The sequence below is a fragment of the Somniosus microcephalus genome, chromosome 12 (genome assembly GCF_052327205.1).
Source record: "Somniosus microcephalus isolate GS21.2 chromosome 12, FLI_Smic_1.0, whole genome shotgun sequence".
Taxonomy (NCBI): Eukaryota; Metazoa; Chordata; class Chondrichthyes; order Squaliformes; family Somniosidae; genus Somniosus; species Somniosus microcephalus.
The window spans coordinates 128,916,088-128,942,158 of record NC_140998.1 but is presented as its reverse complement, the minus strand read 5'-3'; the positions used below and the strand labels follow the sequence as shown (position 1 = coordinate 128,942,158).

Sequence of the window (26,071 nt, the reverse complement as noted above, 5' to 3'; positions counted from 1 at the left end):
CCTTGCGCTGATTTAGAGCACATTTGGGAAATTGGTTTGTGCCAGCATCTGATTCAACAGTTCTTAAGTCTGCCTAGTAAATCATGGCGGAACAGTCGGGAAGCAGTCTTTACAAGTGTTATTTAAAAGGATCTCACCTCGATTAAGCTAAGTCTCTGGTTAGTTATTTCAGCCTGCTCGGGTGTGTGTTGGGCTTGATTTGGCTGCAATTGCAGTGCTTGAAATTGTGTTCAATCTACTTTCTGGACGTGCTGCGGTATTGTGTCTTTACAATTCGGCACAGTTGCTGCTGTCACGGTTGTTCTGCTGGGTCTGCCGGTCGGGATGACGAGCAGCCACACCAACAAGGGCGAGTCCACAGACCTGCAGTCGCTGCGGGAAGAAGGGAGGCTGCGGGAGGCCCTACACCACACTGGTCTTCAGGTCATATCTCAGCCTGACTGAGGAGCAGTGCTTTTGGCGCCTCCGCTTCGCAAGGGAAGCGGTCGCAGAGTTGCGTCACCTGTTGTAACCCGAGCTGGAGCCCCAACGCAGGCCATGGACAGCACTACCTGTGGCTGTCAAGGTCACCGCACGCTGAATTTCAATGCCACAGGGGTCGTTCCAGGCTGCAACAGGTGCTATCAGCAACATCACTCAGCATACTGTGTCTACTGTATCTGGGCTGTCACCCAATCCAGGAGGAACTGCTTTTATCTGCTTTTCCATGGATAAAGCAAGGCGGGACAAGAGAGCTTTTTATCCACACTTTTGGTTTGTGCCTTTTCCTTTTTTCTCTCTCCCACATGGCAGCTGTCTTTCACTCTGCCGGCGCATTTCACACTTCATCTAGAGCCGTTGTTTGTTTCTTTACCTATCCTATTACTATCTCGTCTCACCTTGAATATCTCTTAATGTCCACTCTTTCTTCCCCTCCCCCATTTCCCAGCACCCAAACTGTCTTTTAATCTGTCAATTCCTGCCTTTTTTCTTAGTTCTGCAGAAGGGTTTCGACCCGAGACGTTGACTCTGTTTCTCTCTTCACTGATGTTGCCTGGCCTGCTGAGTTTTTCCAGCGTTTTCTGTTGTTATTCAAGAGAGCTATTGACTTTGCCAGGCTTTCAGGCTTCCCACAAGTGCAAGGAATAATCCACCGCATTCAAATTATCAAGACCCGGGCATGTATGTCAACAGGAAGGGATTCCACTGCATTAATGTGCAGGTGGTGTGTGAAGATAGGCAGCACATCATACAGGTTTATACCCAGTTTCCTGGCAGTAGTTATGACACCTTCATCCTGCGCCAGTCCTCAACATGCCCTCTATTCCTCTCAGATCGTCGGGTGCAGGCTGGCTGCTAGGGTACAGGGGATATGCCCCAAGCACGTGGTTTATGAATTATGACAGGAACCCAAGCACAGAACATGAAAATCACTATAATTGGAGCCATGTGTCAGCCAGGGAATTGAACGAGCAGACCATGGGCCTCGTCAAGCACTGCCTCAACTATTTGGAAGGCGCTCCGCAGTATAGCTCCAAATTTGTGGTAATCTGCTGTATGCTCCATAAATTAGCCAACCCTTGGATCCAACTGGGGAGGAAGAAGTCCAGGGGCCTAAAGATGCTAATGAAGATGAGGATGACGAGGAAGAGAAGGGGGTGAACATTCACGCCAACTGTCAGAGCTGTCAGGCAGCAATTAATCGAGGACCTGAACAATCCCTGCCCTCTTCAATGCACCAGCACTCCCTGTTCTCACCTGACCCCTCACATTAATGTCCTAAACCACCTCCTGTCTCACCTTAACATTAGTATGAAAGTTAAAGCCGCACAGTTAACAGAAGACCAACAACACCAAGAAGCGTCATTCTTCATTAGCTGGTACACAGCCTATAGTCTAGGCAGTCAAAGTCACTATCTGTGCTCTCTGCAGCTCGGATGTGTGTTCTCCCTCGAGCGAGCTGTTTCCTGGTCTGCCCAGTCCCCCTCCCTGCCTTTACTCCCTGTGCAGACTCGTCTAACCTACTCTCCGAACTACACATGCTGCCAACATCTGAGCTGATGCCTACAAGGGTAAGGTTGAATGAGGCTTCATCTTTCATTGTGCTGCCCTCCTCTCCCTTTGCTCACCCAGGGCCCTGTACAGTTTGTGGACCTGAAATGGAAGATAGGGACAGTTAGTATTAAGGGTAAGCAGAGAGAAATGAATGGTTAGCTGCTGAAAGCAGCAGCAATTGGTCATACCGAGTGTTTAGGGTGATATTGAAGTGGGAAGGTGTAATGAAATCTGTTTGTCTTGATCCTGTATTTCCTGTATTCGTTTTGCACTCATGTATATTACCCTCCCCCACACTGTGTATAGTTTCACTTCCTCTTTCCTGACTAACCTGGAAGGTTCCAGCTCTTGGCTCCGCCCCTGACTTCTCTTACATAAAGATCCCAGGATCTGTATGACTCATTCCTGTGAACCAGTCGGCGTGTTGAGATGTTAGCTCTGATCTTAGTGATTAAAAGCCAACTTGTTTAAGTCTATAACTTCTAGTTTTGTGGTTATTGAAGGCACATCAATTTTAATCACTAAAGAATACTAGGATGGATCGACTCCTAAAACCAGAGCGTCTGGACTTGGATCCACATTCTGCTGAAGCATCAAATCAATTTGGACACTGGCTCAAGTGCTTCGAACTCTTCGCGGGGGCCTCATCCGCTAGCGAGGTAGATAAACTGAGTCTACTGACTACTCGCGTTAGTCATCGGATTTATTCGTTCATCCGGGACGCCACCTCTTACACGGAGGCCATCACTATCCTGAAGGCCCAATACCAGAGGCCGGTAAACGAAGTGTACGCCAGACATCTGCTGGCTACACGCAGGCAGCGACCCGAGGAATCAATGGACGATTTCTTACAGGGCCTAAAGGACTTGGTCCGGGACTGTAACTGCAAGGCCGTGACGGCCAACGTGTACTCTGACGAATTGGTCCGCGATTCCTTCATCACGGGCCTCAAATCGAATTATATCCGGCAGAGACTGCTGGAGAAGGAGGTCCTGGACTTAAAAAAGGCGGTGGCCACTGCGCGATCGCTGGACGTGGCCCAGAAAAACTCTGACACTTATTCTTCCAGCCATGCGGCCCTCACTGCCTCGTGCGCGCCGAGCGGGCCGCCATCTTGGAATCAGCCATCTTCCCCACCCAGGTCTCAGACCAGCTCTACACCGCCGGAGTCCCCACACAAAAGTTCACCCAGGAGTCCTACTACAGCGGCAATGTCTCGAGGCCCAAAATGCTACTTCTGCGGCCAAGCCTAGCACCCCAGACAACGATGCCCAGCGAAGGACGCTACATGCTTCAAATGTAAGAAAAAGGGGCATTTTAGCAAAGTCTGCAGGGGGAATCCGATTTCCAACTCCGTCACCGCCTCGTGCGTGCTGTGCGGGCCGCCATCTTGGGATCCGCCATCTTTTCCCGACTCAACGGCCGCCCAGGGCCCAACAGCGGCTTCGATCACGGTGGATCAATCCAGGCCACACCCGTTGACAAAATCCATGATGGACATACAGGTAAACGGGAATTTAACGAAATGTTTAATTGACTGTGGGAGTACCGAGAGTTTTATCCACCCTAGCCTGGTACGGCGGCACTCATTAACGGTAACCCCTACACGGAGCAGAATTGCTATGGCTGCTAAGCCCCACACTTCGGACATTTTGGGCTACTGTGTGGTAACACTGACTGTAAAAGGCACGGACTACAAGGATTTTAAACTCCTCGTGATGCCAGAACTCTGTGTTAATGTAATCTTGGGCCTGGACTTCCAGTGCCACCAAGAAAGTGTCACACTAGCATATGGCGGGTCCCAGCCGCCACTCACAGTCTGTGGCCTATCAACCTTAAAAATCAGCCCGCCCTCTTTATTCGCTAATCTCGCTCCGAACTGTAGGCCCATAGCAACCAAAAGTAGATGGTACAGTCTGGAAGACAGACACTTTATCAAGGCGGAAGTGGACAGACTCCTGCGGGAAGGCATTATTGAATGCAGTACCAGTCCGTGGCGTGCCCAAGTAGTCATAGTTAAAAATAGCGAAAAGAAACGGATGTTAATTGACTACAGCCAGACTGTTAATATTTACGCCCAGCTGGACGCCTACCCTTTACCCCGCATATCAGAAATGGTCAACCAGATTGCGCAATACCGAGTCTTCTCGACTATCGACCTCAAATCCGCGTATCACCAGCTCCCCATTAGAACGGAGGACCGCCCATACGCCGCCTTAGAGGCAAACGGACGCCTCTACCATTTTCTCAGAGTGCCCTTCGGGGTGACAAATGGGGTCTCGGTCTTCCAACGTGAGATGGACCGCATGATTGACGAGAATAAACTACAAGCTACCTACCCCTATCTGGACAATGTCACTATCTGCGGGCACAACCAGCAAGACCACGATCTAAATCTTGCGAGATTTTTAAAAACTGCCCTAAAGCTGAATCTAACTTACAATGAAGACAAATGTGTCTTCAACACAACCCGTCTCTGTATCCTTGGCTGTGTGGTGGAAGATGGGGTAATTGTACCGGACCCTGACCGATTACGCCCCCTAAAGGAACTGCCCCTGCCACACAATCCCAAAGCTTTAAAAAGGTGCCTGGGATTTTTTTCATATTATGCCCAATGGGTGCCCAATTACCCTGATAAGGCCCGACCCCTCATTAAATCGACGTCCTTCCCACTATCAGCTGAAGCTCGGGAGGCTTTCACCAGTATCAAACAGGACATTGAAAGGGCTGCAGTGTGTGCAGTGGACGAAAGCATTCCCTTTCAAGTTGAAAGCGATGCGTCAGACTTTGCCTTAGCTGCAACCCTCCAATCAGGCTGGGAGACCTGTGGCCTTCTTCTCCCGAACCCTTCAGGGACCTGAAATCAGGCACTCTTCTGTCGAGAAGGAGGCACAGGCTATAGTGGAGGCAGTGCGGCACTGGAGACACTACCTAGCCGGCAAACGTTTCACCCTGCTCACCGACCAGCAGTCGGTGGCTTTCATGTTTAATAACAAACAAAGGGGGAAAATCAAGAATGACAAAATACTCAGGTGGAGGATTGAACTATCCACGTTCGACTATGATATTATGTACAGGCCGGGAGCCCTTAATGAACCCCCAGATGCCCTATCGTGGGGAATGTGTGCCAGCATTCATACGGACAAATTACAGGGTCTCCACAACGACCTCTGTCACCCAGGGGTCACCCGACTATACCATTTTATAAAGTCCCACAATCTGCCCCACTCCATCGAGGAGGTCAGGGCAATGACCAGAGCCTGCCGCATCTGTGCGGAATGCAAGCCTCGTTTCTACAGGCCTGACCGTGCACACCTTATCAAAGCCACACGGCCATTCGAGCGCCTAAGTCTGGACTTCAAGGGACCCCTTCCCTCTGCCGACGGTAACGTATACTTCCTCAATATCATCGATGAATATTCCCACTTCCCCTTCGCCATTCCCTGCCCAGACATGACCAGTGCCACGGTCATCAAGTGTCTCTGTAATCTATTCTGCATGTTTGGCATGCCGAACTACATACGCAGCGATAGGGGGACGTCATTCGTGAGTGACGAACTGCGCCAGTTCTTGCTCTCAAAGGGGATAGCCACTAGCAGAACCACTAGCTACAACCCCCGGGGTAATGGGCAAGTGGAAAGGGAGAATGCTACTGTTTGGAAGGCTGTCACGTTAGCCTTAAAGTCAAAAGGCCTTCCGACCTCCCGCTGGCAGGAAGTCCTCCCAGACGTGCTCCACTCCATAAGGTCTCTGTTATGTACAGCCACTAACGCTACTCCTCACGAAAAGATGTTCGTTTTCCCCCAGAAATCCACCTCGGGCATATCTCTACCCGCGTGGCTGACGTCTCCGGGGACAGTACTATTGCGGAAGCACGTGAGAGGCCATAAAACGGACCCCCTTGTGGAAAAGGTACAGCTCCTCCATGCAAACCCTCAGTACGCCTATATCGAATACTCTGACGGGCGAGAGGACACTGTTTCCATAAAAGACCTCGCTCCCTCGGGGAGCGGAGAGAACGATGAGAGACTACCTGAGGAAGACCTACACTACAAAGAGACAGGACGCCCAGAGGTATCAATACCCAACTTTAACCTGGAGGACACTGCAGATAACCTGGAAGACACTGCGGAGGCCCGGACAGCAGAGGAACCAGAATCCACTCCCCTAGAGGCACCCCAACCGGCTTTGTGCCGATCACTGAGAACTACAAAACCTCCTGACAGACTCACTTATACCAACTTTTAAGAAACATCACCCTGATGGACTAAATCTAAAGAAGGGGTGAATGTAATGAAATCTGTTTGTCTTGATCCTGTATTCGTTTTGCACTCATGTATATTACCCTCCCCCACACTCTGTATAGTTTCACTTCCTCTTTCCTGACTAACCTGGAAGGTTCCAGGTCTTGGCTATTGGCTCTGCCCCTGACTTCTCTTACATAAAGATCCCAGGATCTGTATGACTCATTCCTGTGAACCAGTCGGCGTGTTGAGATGTTAGCTCTGATCTTAGTGATTAAAAGCCAACTTGTTTAAGTCTATAACTTCTAGTTTTGTGGTTATTGAAGGCACATCAGAAGGAAAAAGAGAGTAAGATGCACCAAAACCCTCCAGGATGTGTCTTTCAGCCTCATTAGTAGCTGCAGGCCTGGCTCTCCCCTGCCCATGATCTCCAGGACCCACCCCCTTAAGTGGGGACAGGACATGGATGTAGGTCAACCCTCCGTGTGTGCGCGCCTGTCCCCTTGTATAATGTGGCCCCTTGTCCTGCAAGAAAGAAGGGAGTGCGTTAGTGATAGCCCAGTGAGAGATTTTGAGGAAATGCATGTCGGGACTACATAATATGGATGTGTGAGGAAGTAATAGTGAGCAGAGTAGCAGGTGCGGAGTGTGCAAGTAGTAGCAGAAAGAGGTGGAGTAAAGTGTGGTGTAGTGAGTGAAGGAAAACTGAGGCTAGTGAGTAGTGAGGCTATAGGTGGTGCAGAGTTCAGGCGAAAGTGTGAGATTTGAGTTAGGAGTCCTACCTTAGCCTGGTGGGGTCATTTAATTTTTTTTTGTTCTCTGGATGTGGGCGTCGCTGGCAAGGCCAGCTTTTATTGCCCATCCCTAGTTATCTGTAGATGCAACTAAGATGCTTGCCAGGCACTTCAGAGGCCAGTTAAGAGTCAACTACTTGTGGGACTGGAGTCACATATAGACCGACCGGGTAAGGATGGCAGGTTTCCTTCCTTAAATGACATTAATGAACCAGTTGAGTTTTTACAACAATCCGAAAGCTTCATAGTCACTTTTATTGATACCAGCTTTATATTTCCAGATTTATTTTTTTTAACTGAATTCACATTTTCAAACTGCCATGGTAGGGTTGGAACTCCTATTCTCTGGACTAAAAGACAGTAACATAATCACAGCACTACCCTCCCCAATTTCTTGCAGCATTGTATTTCTGTCATGGGTGTATTGCTCCTGATTATTTTTGGGAATTTCTAAAACTTACCTTTTAGTGCAAGGCAAGCAGTGAGAAGGTAATGAGTGTTAGGGTTATGTAATGAAAAGATGTGCCAGCACTCACTATGACAATGTTTCCATAGCTACAGGAGCTTTTGTATTTTACAGGAAAAGTGACCTATTTACAGATTAGGGAAGGAAAATGAAGAATATTGGTATTATACAGACAAATAAGTGACACGGGTGTCCCAGTGAAAGAATACTGAGTAAACTGCTCAGGGGAGTGACAATTAGACACCGGCCCACTTTTCACTCTGATATTGAAACAATTTCAATAGAGGCACCCTTTATTCACTGATCTTTCCCTTCGTACAGTTAGATCTTTTATTCTGTTGTTATTTTAGATCTTTTATTACATTTGAGTGTATGCCATTGTCTGACTGTGGTTGGCACGTTCAGCTTACCATCATGATTTATGGTACTCGGTGACTCTCCCTGTGGAGTCTCGGTAAGTACAGACCCACTCTGAGACACTCCCTGTGGAGTCTCGGTAAGTACAGACCCACTCTGAGACACTCCCTGTGGAGTCTCGGTAAGTACAGACCCACTCTGTGACTCTCCCTGTGGAGTCTCTAAGTACAGGCCCACTCTGTGACTCTCCCTGTGGAGTCTCGGTAAGTACAGACCCACTCTGAGACACTCCCTGTGGAGTCTCGGTAAGTACAGGCCCACTCTGACTCTCCCTGTGGCAGAATAGGATGGCGACTGTCTCTCTTCCCCTCCCCTCCAGCAAGCCCATTCAAACAACAGGCTTTTACAGAACATGTTCAACACAGTGTTCGAACTGATAATTGCTACATAATTAAGCAGGTATTTTTTTAACGGAAGGTATAAAAAGGACACTTCTAGTGAAATCATTTAAAATATGCATCAGTTATCATCTGAAGTACTTTTCAACTCAAAATAAAACTGCTGCTGAATAAACTGACACGTGAAGAGCTGGCAACTCCCATTGTACACCAGTGGTGTCACCATATCCCAGCAATGCTGTCTCATTATGACAATGGAATACCCCTGAATGCCAGAAATTATGGAAGCCAGTAATGGACAGTCACAACCAGACATTAGCACACAGCAGGCGACATAATAAAAAATTAAGATTGCATTGGAGAAAGGTCAGTAAGTGAAGTTAATGATGTACAATTAGTTTTGGATCACTGCGAGGGTCTGACTCTTGGAACCCTCTGCTATTCCCTGCTGTATTCATTCTTGAGCTCATTAACAGGCATGCCGTTGATTTTAAAAATAGGACATCAGGAGCCGACTGAAGTGGAACAATGCATCCATCATGGGGATGTAGCCAGGCATCACCAAACAAGCAATGTCACCATGTGACATCCATTGTGAAACTGACACTTGTGGGTTAATGAGGGACGACGGGTTAATTTCTTATTTTCAGAAACTATAAGTGGAAGATTTTATTCCACACAAATCTTGGTATGTTTCCAATCCTGTGGTCATTCGGGAACATAATAATAGAAAACCATTAAGAAAATACACCAGGGGTGGGGGGGAAGAATTATTTAGTTTAAAGAAAAATTGTGATCAGTTCTGGAGTCAGCGCGGCACAGCGGGTGGAACCCCTGGTAACAGGCAAGTGGTTTACAGGAGAGAACTTAAATCTCTTCAACATTTTTAGTTGAATCAGCTGTTGGATCTATCTGCGGGGAACTGGTCACCTAAACAATGCTGGTTTAGTCACTGGGAAAGAGATGGGATGGGTGTGAATTATGGACAATGGAATATCTCTGAATGCCAGAAATGATGGAAGCCAGTAATGGACAGCCAGACGTTGGTACACAGCAGGCGACATAAGAGAAAATTAAGATTGCATTGGAGAAAAGTCAGTATGTGAAGTTAATAATGTACAATTAGTTCGGGGCATAGACAGGCTGGTGAAATGGGTGTTCATATAGCAGAGGAAACGCAACGCTGAAAAATGTGAGGTGATACATTTTGGTAGTAAGAATGAAGAGACAACACATACTACAGGTACATAGTACAATTTTAAAGGGGGTGCTAGAGGAGAGAGATCTGAGTGGGCTTGTGCACAAATCTTTGAAGGTGGCAGGATAAGTTAACAAAGCAGTTAATGAAGCATATGGGATCCTGGGATTTATAAATAGAGGGATAGCATACAAATGCCAGGAAGCCTTGGCCTCAGCTCATCCACTGCTGAAACCCTCATTCATGCCTTTGATACCTCTAGACTTGGCTATTCCAATGCACTCCTGGCTGGCCTCCCACATTCCACCCGACGTAAACTTGAGGTTGTAGGAATGTCTAGTTCCTATCCAAAAGACTGAGGTCCACTCAGGCGATCAAATAAATGAGGTTTATGTAATGTATATATACCTTAAGGGAGAGAACTACTTTTTACAGCTCCTCTATACTGTAGTACCGGCAGTGACCACACCTGTATATAAACCCTGAGTAGTGATCTGTATAGTTAGTTCTAGAGTAACCCTCATTCAGTAAACACCTGTTGATCGTTCCCTGCAGTCTGTTGTCTGATTATTGAAGGACACAACATTAAAATACACGGATATAACATTGGCGACGACGCAGATTCGAACCTACCTGCAACTCTGCATCACCTCCCAGGGATTCGCTCCTGGAGAACAGTGGAAGGAGGTCGAGTCCAGAAGCACGGGCGTCGACCACGGGCAACCGCCCAGTCATCCAGCGGAGATTTGAGCATCGCAGGGGAGGCTGTCGAGAGCCAGGCTTGGCTTTCCAGTCACGGTGGTCCAGCGAAACGGGCTGGCAACAGGTACTGCGCAGACCCTTCCCGGACAGCGGCGGCTAGAGCCGACCGAGCGGCACAGAAAAAGGCCGAGCAGCATCGACGGGGGAGACAGAGAGGGCAGAGCGCACAGGGCGCAGCCGGTGTTGAGGACCGAGCAGCGACAACGGGGGAGAGAGGCGCGCAGGAAAACGCGAGGCGCTGCCATTGCCACGAGGACCGCAGAGAGCGGCATTGGCAGCAGCGCAGGAGCAGCGCACGAAACCCACAGGGCGTCGCCATTTGCCACGAGGACCGCCGAGAGCGGCGTTGGCAGCAGCGCGGGAGATGCCATTTTAAGCCGCAGCAGGGAAGAAAGGAAAGCGCGGGAGACGCGATTTTAAGCCGCAGCGGGGAAGAAAGGAAAGCGCGAGAGATGCCATTTTAAGCCAGTCTAACCACACCCAAAAATGCCGAAGAGTGGCAGTATCACAGCGTTCGACAATGAAGTCGAAGGTTGGACGACATATGTCGAACGCATAGAAGTATACTGCAAGGCGAATGAAGTGCCAGATGACAAGAAAGCGCTGGTATTGTTGAATTCAATGGGTGCAAAAACGTATGGTTTACTACGAAACCTAGTAACCCCAGAGAAGCCAGTAGAAAAGGATTTTGAAATCATAGTGTCAATCCTACAGGACCACTTAAACCCCAAACCGCTGCTGATAACAGAAAGATTTAAGTTTCACAAAAGGAACCAGCATAAAGATGAAAGTAATGCTGAGTATTTAACGGAACTGCGCAAGCTATCGAAACACTGCCAGTTTGGAACGGGACTAGCACATACTTTAAGGGACAAGTTTGTGTGTGGGCTTCAAAGTGAAGGAACCCAGAAACGGCTTCTATCAGAAAAGGATCTTACGCTGGACAAGGCTTTCAGCATTGCAGTATCACACGAAACAGCAGCACGGGGCGCTGCAGAGATGCAACGGAGACCACAAGAATATGGCACAAATGAAATGTCATACGGAACAGTGAAGTGCTATCGCTGCGGCAGAACAACACACAACCATAATGATTGCTGGTTCAAGGACAAAGTGTGCAGACAGTGTGGAAAAGTAGGACACATAGCAAGAGTCTGCAGGTCAGGAAAGAAAACCAGCAGTAAGAAATCTCCACAGGAGAAGTACAAGAAGGTACATAAAGTGACGGAGAGTAGTTCAGATGAACAGAAGAGTGATACAGACTCCGGAAGCGAGGAGCTGGGTTGTCTGAAACTACATAATGTGATCAAAACGGAGGATCACCAAACTATCTGGGTCACGCTCAAGATAGCAGGAGTCCAAGTGAAAATGGAATTGGACACAGGATCAGCCCTAACAGTCATAAACCGAAGGGACTACAAGCACCTATTCTCACATAAAACCTTGAGAGATACAAAGATTGTCTTGAAGACGTACACGGGGCAAAAATCTACCCCAAAGGAAAAATAAGGGTGAACGTTATATATAACGGCAAGGAAACACCAAAAATGGACCTATATGTATTGCCAGATGGAGGACCACCACTACTAGGACGTGAATGGATCCGGAAGATACAGCTAGATTAGCATTCCATACAAGCACTGACTGTAGATGCCAAAAAGGATGACGACGTCACACCTGGACGACTGTCAAAAATGCTAACTGACGCACAAGAAGTGTTCCAGCAGGGACTCGGAACACTAAAAGGCTTAACAGCGACGATCAAAATAGAGGAAAATGCAAGCCCAAAGTTTTTTAAGGCCAGACCGGTACCTTATGCGATCCGCCCAGCCGTCGAAGCAGAGCTGGAAGGTTTGGAACGTTCAGGAGTACTGTCCAAAGTGGACTGGAGCGAGTGGGCTACACCCATCGTTCCTGTAATGAAGAGGTCGTTGAGTAATACGCCTGGGGAACCAAAGAAGGTTCGCATCTGTGGGGACTTTAAGGTGACAGTGAACCCAGTCCTTCACACTGTACAATATCCGCTTCCACGGATTGAAGATATGTTCGCCTCGCTATCTGGAGGGAAACGCTTCACGAAGATTGATCTGGCCCAGGCGTACCTGCAAATGGAGGTAGAAGAAGCCTCGAAACAGTACCTCACGATCAACACTCATAAAGGTCTCTACCAATACAACCGGCTGGTGTTCGGGGTAGCATCAGCTCCAGCTATTTGGCACAGGGCAATGGAACAAGTCCTGCAAGGGATTCCAGGGACCCAGTGTTATTTGGATGACATCCTGGTCACGGGTGAAAATGACAGTGATCACCTCACCAACCTGGAGCAGGTGCTCACTAGATTGAAGGAATATGGGCTCCGAGCTAATCGCCATAAATGTGAGTTTTTCCAGAAGCAGATCTCGTATTGTGGCCACGTTATTGATAAAGAGGGGTTACATAAGTCCCCTGAAAAGATTGAGGCAGTAGTCAAGGCTCCAGCACCGGAAAATGTGTCACAACTGAGGTCGTTCCTCGGGCTGGTGAACTACTACCATAAGTTCTTGCCGAATTTGTCTACCGTACTACACCCACTGAACACCCTACTGCAAACGGGGGTACCATGGAAGTGGAGTGACGAATGTAAACGAGCTTTCCAGAAGAGCAAAGCATTGATCACATCAAAAGAGGTGTTGGCTCATTTCAACCCAGCACTACCAATTCGGTTGGCGTGTGATGCATCACCCTATGGCATTGGAGCGGTGCTGTCGCACAAATTCCCGGACGGCTCGGAGAGGCCAGTAGCCTTTGCATCTCGGTCACTAACCTCAGCCGAGAGTAACTACGCCCAGATTGACAGGGAGGCCCTCAGCCTAGTGTGGGGAGTGAAAAAGTTCAATCACTATCTGCACGGGCAGAAGTTCACCTTGTTGACTGCCCACCAACCACTTGTCTCCATCTTTAATCCAAAGAAGCGCGTTCCGGTGATGACTGCGCAACGGCTACAAAGATGGTCCCTTTTTCGAGGGGCGCACCAATATGAAATCGAGTATAAGGGCACGAAACAGCATGGAAACGCTGATGGGCTATCATGCCTGCCACTGCCTTCTGCGGAGGAAGCACCAGCAGGGGATCCTGTCGAAATATTTCATTCGACTATAATTGAATGCTTGCCAGTAACTAACGCTGGCATAGAGAAGGAGACCCGAAATGACCCGACACTGTCTCGGGTATATGATTTGACGGTGAAGGGATGGCCAGCACATGGCGACTCACTGTTGCCAACATTCTCATCCAGAAGAGAACAGCTGTCAGTATGCCAGGGGACCTTGATGTGTGGATCCCGAGTGGTAATTCCACCCAAGTTATGGGAGAGAGTGCTCAATGAGCTTCACGAAGGTTATCTGGGAGGGGTGAAAATGAAAAGCCTTGCTAGGGCTTATGCGTGGTGGCCGGGGATTGATCAGCAAATCGAGGACCTGACAAAAAGCTGCTCAGGATGCCAGAAGGTCCAAAATGCACCACCACATGCCCCTCTACACCCATGGGAGTGGCCCTCATCTCCATGGCAACGGGTGCACATTGATTTTGCTGGTCCATTCATGGACTCAATGTTTTTAATAGCCGTGGATGCGCACTCGAAATGGCCTGAGGTGATCAAAATGTCCTCCACCACCACGGCGAAAACTATTGCAGTCCTACGGACCATTTTTGCCAGGAACGGCTTCCCAGAGCAGATTTGCTCTGATAACGGACCACAGTTTGTGTCCGAAGAGTTTCGAAGATTTATGAAAAGGAATGGGGTAAGGCATTACACATCCGCCCCGTATCATCCAGCCACAAATGGATTGGCTGAGAGGTTCGTACAAACCTTTAAAAAAGCAGTAAAGGCCATGTGCGATGACGACATTCCACTGCAGCATAAGGTGGACAATTTCCTGTTAGCCTACAGAAATGCGACACATGCAGCCACCAACCAGGCCCCGGCCATGATGTTCTTTAACCGAAGGTTGAGATCTCGTCTGGATTTGCTCAGACCATATGTACGAAGAGATGTCGAGAGTAAGCAATTCCAGCACATCAATGAGAAGCCAATGAGGAGCTTCAATGTAGGGCAACCAGTTTTGGCCCGCGACTACCAAACAGAGAAATGGCAACCAGGAACGATATGCACACGGCAGGGGCTACTAATGTACACAGTGGATGTTGGGGAGAACATTGTAAGGCGCCATGCTGACCAGATCCTAGAGTCACAGGAACGAGTCAACCCCATGTCTCGGCCATACGTACCTGGTGAGGAACCCGATGTACAGGTCGCATCTGCCTCAGAAACAATAGCATTGGAATCAACTGACGACAGGGTGCTAGAATCGCCTCCGCACCAAGAGCGAGACACTCGGGAAAGGCGTTATCCAGAAAGAATCAGGAAGCCTCCCCAGAGACTGAATATATGAATGGACTATTTTCATATAACATTGTATATTAAAAATGTTAATTGTTAAATGAGTATTATGGTACTGTTAATCTAAAAGGGGAGGAATTGTAATGTGTATATATACCTTAAGGGAGGAACTACTTTTTACAACTCCTGTATACTGTAGTACTGGCAGTGACCACACCTGTATATAAACCCTGAGTAGTGATCTGTAGAGTTAGTTCTAGAGTAACCCTCATTCAGTAAACACCTGTTGATCGTTCCCTGCAGTCTGTTGTCTGATTATTGAAGGACACAACATTAAAATACACGGATATAACAGTTTAATGAAAAGTAACAGAGTTTAACATAACTGCAGGAGAACATCGAATATAAGTCTAGCCAGTTCGGAGGCTCCACGAGGACAGCTAGGGCGGTCCCGTGGCTGACGTCATGACGTTTTTCCCGCCGGTGGGGATCACGTGATGAACGGCATGACATCGTCGCGTTTACCCGCGCTATTAAAGTGATCGCGCTCTGTACATGTAAACAGTGAAAACAAAGATACAGACTCAGGCTGTAGCCAACATATTATTAAAGGGAATTATATACAATTGACTGGAGTCCCTTAGTGGCTCCGCCACAAGGTCATACAAAACTCGGCTGCCCGTGTCCTAACTCGCACCACGTTCCGTTCACCCATCTCTCCTGTGCTCACCTACATTGGCTCCCGGTTAAGCAGCACCTCGATTTCAAAATTATCATCCTTGTTTTCAAATTCCTCCATGGCCTCGCCCCTTCCTATCTCTGTAATCTTCTTCAGCCCCATAACTCCCGAGATATCTGCACTACTCTAATTCTGCCCTCTTGAGCATCCCTGATTATAATCGCTCAACCATTGGTGGCCGTGCCATCTGTTGCCTAGACCCTAAGCTCTGAAATTCCCTCCCTAAACCTCTCTGTCTCGCTACCTCTCTTTCCTCCTTTGAGACGTTCCTTAAAACCTACCTCTTTGACCAAATTTTTGGCCACCTACCCTAATTTATCCTTATGTGGCTCGGTGTCAAATTTTTGTCTTGTAATACTCCTGTGCAGCGCCTTGGGACGTTTTACTACATTAAAGGCGCTATATAAATACAAGTTGTTGTTATTGTTGTTAAACCTAAATAAAACAGTAGTTTGGCCTCAGCTGGTGTATTGTGTCCAATTCTGGGCATCACACTTTAGGAAGGATGTGAAGGCTTTGGAGAGTGGCAGGTAGTGACTAGTGGGGTACCGCAGGGATCAGTCCTAGGACCCCAGCTATTCACAATATATATTAATGATCTAGATGAGGGAACTAGATGTAATATCTCCAAGTTTGCAGATGACACAAAGCTGGGTGGGCGTGTGTGCTGTGAGGAGGATGCCAAGAAACTCCAGTATGATTTGGACAGGTTGGGTGATTGGGCAGATGCATGGCAGCTGCGGTATAATGTGGATAAATGCGAGGTTATCCACTTTGGTGGCAAAAACAGGAAGGCAGATTATTAATCTGAATGGCAATAGATTGGGAGAAGGGGAAGTGCAACAAGACCTGGGTGTCCTTGTGCACCAGTCGCTGAAGGTAAGCATGCAGGTGCAGCAGGCGGTTAAGAAGGCAAATGGTATGCTGGCCTTCGTAGCGAGAGGGTTTGAGTACAGGAACAAGGATGTCTTGCTGCAGTTGTACAGGGCCTTGGTGAGACCACACCTTGAGTAGTGTGTGCAGTTTTGGTCGCCTTATCTGAGGAAGAATGTTCTTGCCATGGAGGGAGTGCAGTGAAGATTCACCAGACTGATACCTGGGATGGCAGGAATGACATATGAGGAGAGATTGGATCAATTGGGCTTACACTCGCTGGAGTTTAGAAGAATGAGAGGGGATCTCATTGAAACTTATAAAATTCTAACAGGACTAGACAGACTAAATGCAGGAAGGATGTTCCCGATGGCGGGGGAGTCCCGAATCAGGGGTCACAGTCTAAGGATAAGGGGTAAGCCATTTAGGACAGAGATGAGGAGGAATTTCTTCACCCAGAGAATAGTAAACCTGTGGAATTCTCTACCACAGAAGGCAGTTGAGGCCAGTTCATTAAATATATTCAAGAAGGAGTTAGATATATTTCTTAAGGCTAAAGGGATCAAGGGATATGGGGAGAAGGCAGGGACAGGGTACTGAGTTTGGATGATCAGCCATGATCTCATTGAATGGCGGAGCAGGCTTGAGGGGCCAAATAGCCTACTCCTGCTCCTATCTTCTATGTTTCTATGAGAGGGTACAGAAGAGATTTCCTAAAATGGTTCCAGGGATTAGGGATTACAGTTATGTAGATAGACTGGAGAAGCTGGTTTTGTTCTCCTTAGAGCAGAGAAGGCTCAGTGGAGATTTGATAGAGGTGTTCAAAATCATGAACAGTTTACATAGAGTAAATGCAGAGAAACTGTTTCCAATGGCTGAAGTGTCGATAACCAGAGGGCACAAATTTAAGGTCACTGGCAAAAGAACCAGAGGTGACACGAGGAAAAACTTTTTTAACGCAACGAGTGGTTAGGATTTGGAATACACTGTCTGATAGGGTGGCGGATGCAGATTCAATAGTAGCCTTTAAAAGGGAATTGGATAAATATTTGAAAGAGCAAAAATCGCAGGGATATGGGGAAAGAGCGTGGGAGTTGGGACTATCTGGATTGCTCTTCGAAAGATCCAGCGCAGACTCAATGAGCCGAATGGCCTCCTTCTGTGCTGTACTCTTCTATGATTTTCAATGTGACAACATTCTTCTGAAGCACAATGTGAATTTGTTGTTGGATCAAACACAGAAAAGATTTGCCAAGCACTTTTCAATGAAGGCAGTGCCTGTTTAAATTTGGCACCTTCTAGGAGCTAAGGCCAGTCTTAAGTCATTATTTAGTTTAAACTTATTACGGTAATAAATTAGGTTATGGCACATTGTTCTCCTCTGCAGACCAAATGGGCATAGCGGTGAACAAACAGGATAATGTTGCTGTCTGGTAAACAAGGACTAGCTTACTTCATCTAATAAGTCTTTAAATTTGTCCATATGTTTTTATTTTCTTACCATACCCAAACCAATAAAGATCAGATAAAATGTTATTTAACTGATTGCAGCAAGTGTGGAGCATGTAGCAGGATATTGACCAGAATATCTCGATGTCGAAGATGGAAAAGATTAAGACGATGTTTACTTATTGGAAAGCTTCTCTCAATATTCATGTGTAATTTTAATAGTTTCTGTTTCATGTTCTGTGGTGAGTTATAAAAAAGGCCACTTGCAACCATCTCTTTGGATGTCAAAAATTAATTCCAGGCTGGGACTGTGCAATAATGCAAACATGTAAGGCATTCTAAAACAACAGCTGCACTTGTATAGCCCCATTAACATAAATAAACCTCCCAAGAGGCTTCTCAAATAAATGTGAGGAAAACAAAGTGACTGAATGCTTGGTTGAAGAGAGAAGATTTTTAAAGGTGGGGGGAGATGGAGAAGTTTAGAGGGAAAGTTTCAGAGAGTAGGAGTGAGGTGACTCCAGGCTCCACTGCCAGTGTGAAGTGTCAGGAGAGTGGAAACACAAAAGGCAGGAGTGAGAGGAATGGAGCCTTCAGGAGGTGCTTTAGAGCTGGAAGAGATTACAGAGATAGGCTGAGCAAGGCCATAGAGAGATTGGGGCACAGTCAGGAAGTATGAGCTGATGGGCAAGCAGAATTTACTGTGGGACAGAATATTTTCAGCAGAGTTTTAGACAAATTGGAGTCTATGGAGGGTGGAGATGAAATCCCAGCAACAAGAGTGTTAGATCAGTTGAGTCTGGAGGTGACAAAGTTATGTTTAAGGGTTTCAGTGGTGGAGGGGCAGAGGCAGGCAATGTTGTGTAGGTGGAAGTAATGGACTTCGTAATGGATAGGATTTTGTTAAATTCATAATCAAACAGGACATCAATACTGCAAACCGTTTGGTTCAGGCTGAGAAAATAGCTTGAGAGGGGATAAAGTCAGGCCAAGGGAATGGAGTTTGTGGTCAAGTCCAAGGATAATGGCTTCAGTCTTCCTGATGTTGAGCTGCAGGAAGTTAAGATTCATCCAAGAATTAATGTCGGACAAGTGTTTGAAAGAAGAGATGGAGAGGTATAGCTGAATGTTATCAGCGTACATGTGAAAACTGACTCCATGTCTATGGATGGTGTCGCCAAGGGGCCGCAGGTAAAGAGGAACGATAGATCCTTGCGGGACTTCAGAGGTAATATTGTGGGGGAGGGAAGAGAAGCCATTGCTGGAAATGCACTGCATTCAGATAGAACTGGAATCGTGCAAGGGCAATCCCACAGAGCTGGATGATGGAAGAGGCATTGGAGGGGAATGATGATGAGTGCCACAGAGAGGAAGAGGAGGCGAGAGTGCATGACTATCACAGTGGATGTTGTTCATGAATTTTGTTTGGATTGTTTCAGTGTGAAGGGCAGAAGCCAGACGAGAGGATTGTAAATAGGGAGTTATGAGATAGATGGACATGGAGCTGGGAAGTGATGACATCTTCAGAGGCATTAAAGAGACCAGCCTTAGTGAATCATTCTGTATGAGGGATCGTTGATAGCAGGTTATTCTGGGATGAGTCAATTTAATAAATTAGTCAATTCTCTGGATTCAGCACTTTTAAATTAAAAATTCTAATACTGATGCCGGATTGTTGTGCAGTGGAATCACCATTATATCTATTCTAGCATAAATGGTTTGTTGAAAGAAATGGGCTCGCACTGCTCCAATTTGTTCGTGAGTTTATCGGCTGAGTAGATGAGCCATGCCAACCAGGTTCAATCACCAGTCTGCAATGAGCTCGCTGATCTCAGCAGGGACATTGGTATTGGCACTAGTTAGCGTCATTGGCCTTGGGTTATACAGGGTAAAAACAGCCAGGGTTCCCACACCAGATTTCTAACCATGATTATCTGCTGGGAATATGCATGTGTGCACATTGGGTGAGGTCAGGAACAGGCTTGGTTGTGATGCCCCCAACTCCGTCCCCCCACAATGTGACACTTACTGTCGAGACTCTCACTTAAATTGTGATGTTAAGGGGCGATTGGCATCCATTGGTATACCAACAACAACAACTTACATTTATATAGCACGTTTAACGTAATAAAATGCCTCAAGGCGCGTCACAGAAACATTATTAAAAAAATTTGATGCCAGGCCATATAAGGAGATGTTAGGGCAGATGACCAAAAGCTTGGTTGAAGAGGTAGGTTTTAAGGAGCATCTTAAAAGAGGAAAGAGAAGTGCAGAGGTGAAGAGATCTAGGGAGAAAATTCCAGAGTTTAGGACCTAGGCAGCTGAAGGCACGACTGCCAATGGGGGAGCATTTAAAATTGGGGATGTTCAAAAGGCCAGAATAGGTGGAGCGCAGAAGTCTAGAGGAATTATAGGGCTGGAGGAGAGTACAGAGAGAGGGAGGGGTGAGGCCATGAAGGAATTTGAAAACAAGGATGAGAATTTTAAAATTGAAATGTTGCTTAACTGGGAACCAATAGAGGTCAGCAAGCACAGGGGAGATGGGTGAGCGGGACTTGGTGCGAGTTAGGACACGGACAGCAGAGTTTTTGATGACATCAAGTTTTTGGGGGTAGAACTAGGGAGGCTGGCCAGGACTGCGTTGGGATAGTCAAGTCTAGAGGTGATAAAGGCAAGAAGGAGTCAGTGCCTCGGGAAGGGAAAAGATTGGTGAGAATCCAATGAGCATTACTTGTTTCATTCGCAGGCTCGCCACCTTCGAACTGCGCTGGTATGGAGAGCTGTGGGTTCCACTCTCAAGCCATAACACTTGACTCTGTTTCCTTTTTTGTACATTGGCAGGGATCAGTAAAAGCTTATTCCCCACATGCCCCTGAACTTGACCCTGTGGTATATGATGATTGTTGAGATTGAGGTTGTGTTGTGTCAAATGGAAATACATTTTATAAGTACGATCTCCAAATACCCTGTGCACCAATGGAAAACTTGCAAGGAAAAACTGCTTGAACTGGATAGCTTCATTTCAGGTTCTTATTTTTGCTTGCATCATGTATGATGTAGCAACAGAAGAGCTTTGATTTTACTCACACCGTACAAGATGATATCTCTGAGGAAGGATACATTTCACCATAAGTCAGTTCATTTAAGTCTATTTTGTTCTTCACTGACAAAAGTCTGGAAACTGAAGCTGATCAACACAATTTAGTCAGAAACACCTCTGTAGTAACCTGGGAGGTTATGAGTAACCTGATCCACCAGGTGGTGCTGTGGCAATTGGTCTCCTGAGTTAAGTCTGATCTGTACTGGTTGTACTCTTTTTGTTTTTTCTGCCTCATGGCAGAAGCTTTTATGTACAAGTGTTGATTAAACCATGTTACGGAGTTAACCGGTGTCCATCTCCATCTATGGCCACCTCAAGATACCACATATGGCGACGAGAATAAAGGATGGAAAAGTTTTGGTGGATCAGTCATAGTTAGGGAGTATTCGGAAGAGGTGCTCGGGTTGGTTAGCAAACTAGTCGGAAAAGCACGAGGCTAGGCCGCGGGAGTCGAAACAGAGTTTGATTTTTTGGCTGAAGTGACCGGACTCCAAGGATGGCACGAACGGTAGGCTCCGTGGCACCTTTTGACAGCAAGTCGCAGTCTTGGGAGGAGTATATTGAAATACTGAGCCATTTTTTTATGGCAAATGAGGTGGACAGTGCTGAAAAGAAAAGGGCCATTTTACTGAGTTGTGTGGGAGCGCTAACCTATACACGGATGAGGAATCTGCTGAGCCCGGAGAAAAATCTTTTGACGAGTTGGTGAGTCTACTAAAGAATCATTTCAATCCGAAACCTAGTGAAATAGTACAGAGATGGAAATTCAATTCGAGGATTAGGAGGCCGGAAGAAAACGTTACTGAGTATGTGGAGGAGCTTCGGAAGCTCGCACAGGACTGTAATTTTGGAAATGCGCTCACAGTCATGTTAAGGGACAGACTAGTATGCGGAGTTAACGACGACAGTATACAGCAAAGGTTGCTGTCAGAAGAAGGATTAACGTTTGAGACGGCACTTAAAAAAGCACAAGCCATGGAGACGGCTAACAAGGACATTAAGGACTTAAACAGTATGAGCAAGGAGAAATGGAGTAAACCAGTGGGAGGAGCTGTTTTCAAGATGGAAGCTGGCGCGAAAAGTCCACCAGTCGGGGTTGGGGATTGCTACCGATGTGGCGGGATGAGCCATTATGCAAAGGACTGCAGGTTTGCAAAGGCAAAGTGCCACAATTGTGGAAAAATAGGGCACTTAAAGAAAGTCTGTAAAAGGGCAGTGAGTGAGAGAAGCAGTGCTAAAGGGGCAAAGCATGCAAAGGGGGGAGGGAGAAGTACACAAAGCGGGCAAATTACATACAAGAGGAGGAAGAGTCTAGTGAGGAGGTTTTCACTGTATACAGTATAGACACTTCAAGGCCCAACGTACCCCTTCTCACTCAGTATTTGATAGTGAACGGAGGTCAAGTAAAGTTTGAGATTGACACCGGATGTAGTGTAACCATAATGTCGCAGACTGAGTACGCCAAGCTATGGGGGGGAAGCAAAAGTACCAGAGCTAGGTACATGCCCCATTAGTCTCAAAACCTACACAGGACAGAAGGTGGACATTTTGGGGGCGGCCGAAGTACAAGTGGAACACAAAGGAGTCACCAAAGAGCTTACGGTGGTAGTGGTAGCAGGGTCAGGGCCAAACCTGTTAGGGCGAGGGTGGATCAGTGAGTTGAGTGTGGACTGGCAGGCAATGAATAAAATGTTGAAAACGGCTACCGACCATAGAACATATATATCAGAAACGCTGCCTACGGAGGGCACGGGCCATCATCAAAGACCCTACCCACCCCAGCCACAGTCTGTTCGCCCTCCTACCATCTGGAAGACGCTACAGATGCATTCGCACCCGTACGACCAGATTTAGGAACAGCTGCTTTCCCAGGGCTGTCATCCTACTGAACTCCACAAATAAACACTAAAGCCTGCACATCTGCCGATGCACTTTATTATGGTCATATTTATGCTAATATATATGTACAAATGTATGTTGAAATGCTTAAGTGTCCTAATCCAAATTGTACACTCTCGGGAGCCGCAAGCCTACATTTCGTTGTACTGCACTTGTGCACTAACAATGACAATAAAAGTTGATTTGATTTGATTTGATTGACAGTACAGAGGCACTGCAAGAAGTGCTGATGAAGCATGAGTTAGTGTTCAAGGACGAACTGGGCACCTTAAGGGGAGCCACAGCCAAGATTCATGTAGCCAGTGATGCCACGCCTCGTTTCTTTAAACCAAGGTCGGTACCTTTTGCAATGAAAACCAAGGTTGAGGCGGAACTAGATCGCCTGCTAAGAGACAAAGTAATAGAACCAGTGAAATTTTCAGACTGGGCGGCACCAATAGTCCCGGTATTGAAGCCCGATGGTAACGTAAGGGTGTGTGGTGACTATAAGTTAACAGTGAACAGAGTATCATCACTGGAACAGTACCCCATTCCGAGAATGGAGGACATGTTAACATCGCTTGCTGGGGGAGAAAGATTCAGCAAACTGGACATGAGTCATGCATATCAGCAGATATTGCTAGATGAAGAATCAAAAAAGTTTGTCACAGTGAACACGCACAAGGGGCTGTTCACGTATGCCAGGTAACCATTTGGTGTCAGTTCTAGCCCAGCAATATTCCAACGGACTATGGAGGGCATTCTGCAGGGCATTCCAAAGGTGGCCGTGTACTTAGATGATATTCTGCTAACAGGAAGTGACGATCAGGATCACTTAAAAACACTGGACAAAGTGCTACAGCGGCTGGAAGAGGCGGGGCTACGCCTGAAACAGAGTAAGTGTAGTTTCATGGAGAAGGAAGTTACATTCCTGGGACATCGGGTGGATGCCACAGGCCTCCATCCATTACCAGGGAAAGTGTGGGCAGTGCAGGATGCACCTGCACCCACCTCTGACTGAACTGAAAGCCTATCTAGGGCTCCTGAATTATTATAACCGGTTTCTTCCAAACTTATCGATGCTGCTGGCACCCCTGCACAAACTGCTGAGAAAGGAGAAGCCATGGCGTTGGGGGCCAGAGCAAGCGAAAGCGTTTCAGCAGTCAAAGGAGCTACTTCAGTCCAGCAGGGTGTTGGTGCATTACGATGAGAAGAAGGAGCTGATAATGTCCTGCGACGCATCACCCTATGGAGTGGGGGCAGTGTTGGCCCACCGCATGCCAGATGGAGCGGAAAGGCCCATCAGGTTTGTTTCACGCACGCTCACAGCTGCGGAAAAGAACTATTCACAGCTTGATAAAGAGGGGTTAGCCATTATATTTGGAGTAAAGAAATTCCATAAGTACATATATGGGAGGAAGTTTGTAATCAGTGCTGACCACAAGCCTCTTATTAGCTTACTGAATGAGATGAAAGCGGTGCCTCAAATGGCATCACAGAGAATAATGAGATGGGCAGTAATACTAAGAGCCTATGAATATGTGATCACGTACAGAGCCGGCAAGGAAAACGGGAACGCGGATGCTGTCAGCCACCTGCCCCTCTCAAAATCTCCTCGCAGTACTTCCCCTGAGGAGCACATCCTGATGCTGGATCAGGAGATCAGTCCTCTGATGATTTCAGCGCAAATCCAGGGCTGGACAGCCAAGGACCCCGTTCTGTCAAGGGTCCGTGAGTATGTGTTGAAAGGCTGGCCAGATCACCGTGAGGGATCGGAATTCGCGCCGTACAGACAGAGACAGCACGAGCTCAGTGTCCAAGATGGATGTGTGCTATGGGGAGCACGCATCATAGTCCCAGAGCGGGGACACTCTACTTTGATGGAACAGTTGCATCAATCGCACCCAGGAATGACTAGAATGAAAGGACTGGCTAGGAGCTTCCTGTGGTGGCCTAACTTGGATGCTGAAATTGAGTCAAAGGTAAAGTCATGCACTATATGTCAGGAACAGAGGAAAGCACCTGCCGGGGCACTACTCCATCCCTGGGAGTGGCCCAGCAAACCCTGGAGGAGAATTCACATAGACTATGCGGGACCTTTTAGGGGCAAAATGTTTTTGGTGCTGGTAGACGCTCACTCAAAGTGGATCGATGTTTATCCAGTGAGCTCTGCAACGACTGATGCCACACTGAATTGTCTCAGGAACAGCTTCAGCACGCATGGTATTCCAGAAATGATTGTATCCGACAATGCACAGTGTTTTGTTAGTGAAGGGAGCAAAGAATCCATGGTAAGGAATGGAATCACACATGTCACCTCGGCTCCATATCACCCAGCCTCAAATGGGTTAGCCGAGCGAGCCGTGCAGACTTTTAAGGAGCTCATGAGGAAGAGCTCAGGTGACACCCTGGAGACCAAGTTCAATAGAGCCTTGTTTAGTTACCGTATAACACCCCAAGCTACCACAGGGCTTTCTCCGGCTGAGTTGATGGGGAGAAAGTTGCGGTGCACGTTAGACCTGATACACCCAGATCTCAAAAGCAAGGTTGAGACAAAACAAACAAACCAAAAAGCGTACCATGACAAACATACTAAAGCTCGCCATTTCGCCATAGGGGACTCTGTGTACACCCGGAACTTCGGTTATGGACCGAAATGGATACCAGGACTAATCCAGGACATTACAGGACCTGTGTCGTACTCCGTGTTACGAGGGGATGGTCGAGGGGTTTGTCGGCATGTGGATCAGCTTTTCAGCCGGCAGCAGGGGGAACTGCCTCAGATGGAACAAAGGGCAGTAGAGGAGGCTGTTCCAGGACCCAGCACGGCTTATAAGGTGCCAGTGGACACTGGCACTGCCAGGCCACAGCGGGACAGAGTAAAACCAACATCAGAGACTACTCCAATATCAAGTGCGAATGAATCTGAGAATCCACCACAAGTGGAATTAAGACGTTCACAAAGGATTCGCAAGCAACCAGAAAGACTTGTATAAACCTGTTAAATTAGTCAGGGGTTAACCATGGTTAGAGCATACTGGTTAATTAAAACGTAGTACCTAGTAAGGGTTATTGTTTAAGAATTGCATACGGCAATCTTAAGGGGGGAGGAGTGTAGTAACTGGAAGGTTATGAGTAACCTGATCCACCAGGTGGTGCTGTGGCAATTGCTCTCCTGAGTTAAGTCTGATCTGTACTGGTTGTACTCTTTGTTTTTGCTGCCTCATGGCAGAAGCTTTTATGTGCAAGTGTTGATTAAACCATGTTACGGATTTAACCGGTGTCCGTCTCCATCTATGGCCACCTCAAGATACCACAACCTCCACCAATGGTAAAAGCTGGTTGGAGAGGCAGAACAATTGATATACCTGGTTGGCCAACCTTTGGGAAAAGGCTGGGGT

General features: G+C 47.2%; 1 protein-coding gene across 18 annotated transcripts in view; it reads left to right on the top strand.

Moving 5' to 3' along the window:
- The window catches only part of LOC147109520 (alpha-(1,6)-fucosyltransferase), a 993,309-nt gene that overhangs the window by 421,262 nt on the left and 545,976 nt on the right, over positions 1-26,071 (top strand). For 2 of the 18 annotated variants that reach the window (XM_086003545.1, XM_086003544.1), the window contains exon 1: positions 50-158. The exons of the other annotated variants lie outside the window; for them this stretch is intronic. The gene's annotated coding sequence lies outside the window, so the exon portion shown is untranslated. Of the gene's footprint in view, positions 1-49; positions 159-26,071 lie in introns of those variants that run through there. 18 annotated transcript variants of the gene reach the window in all.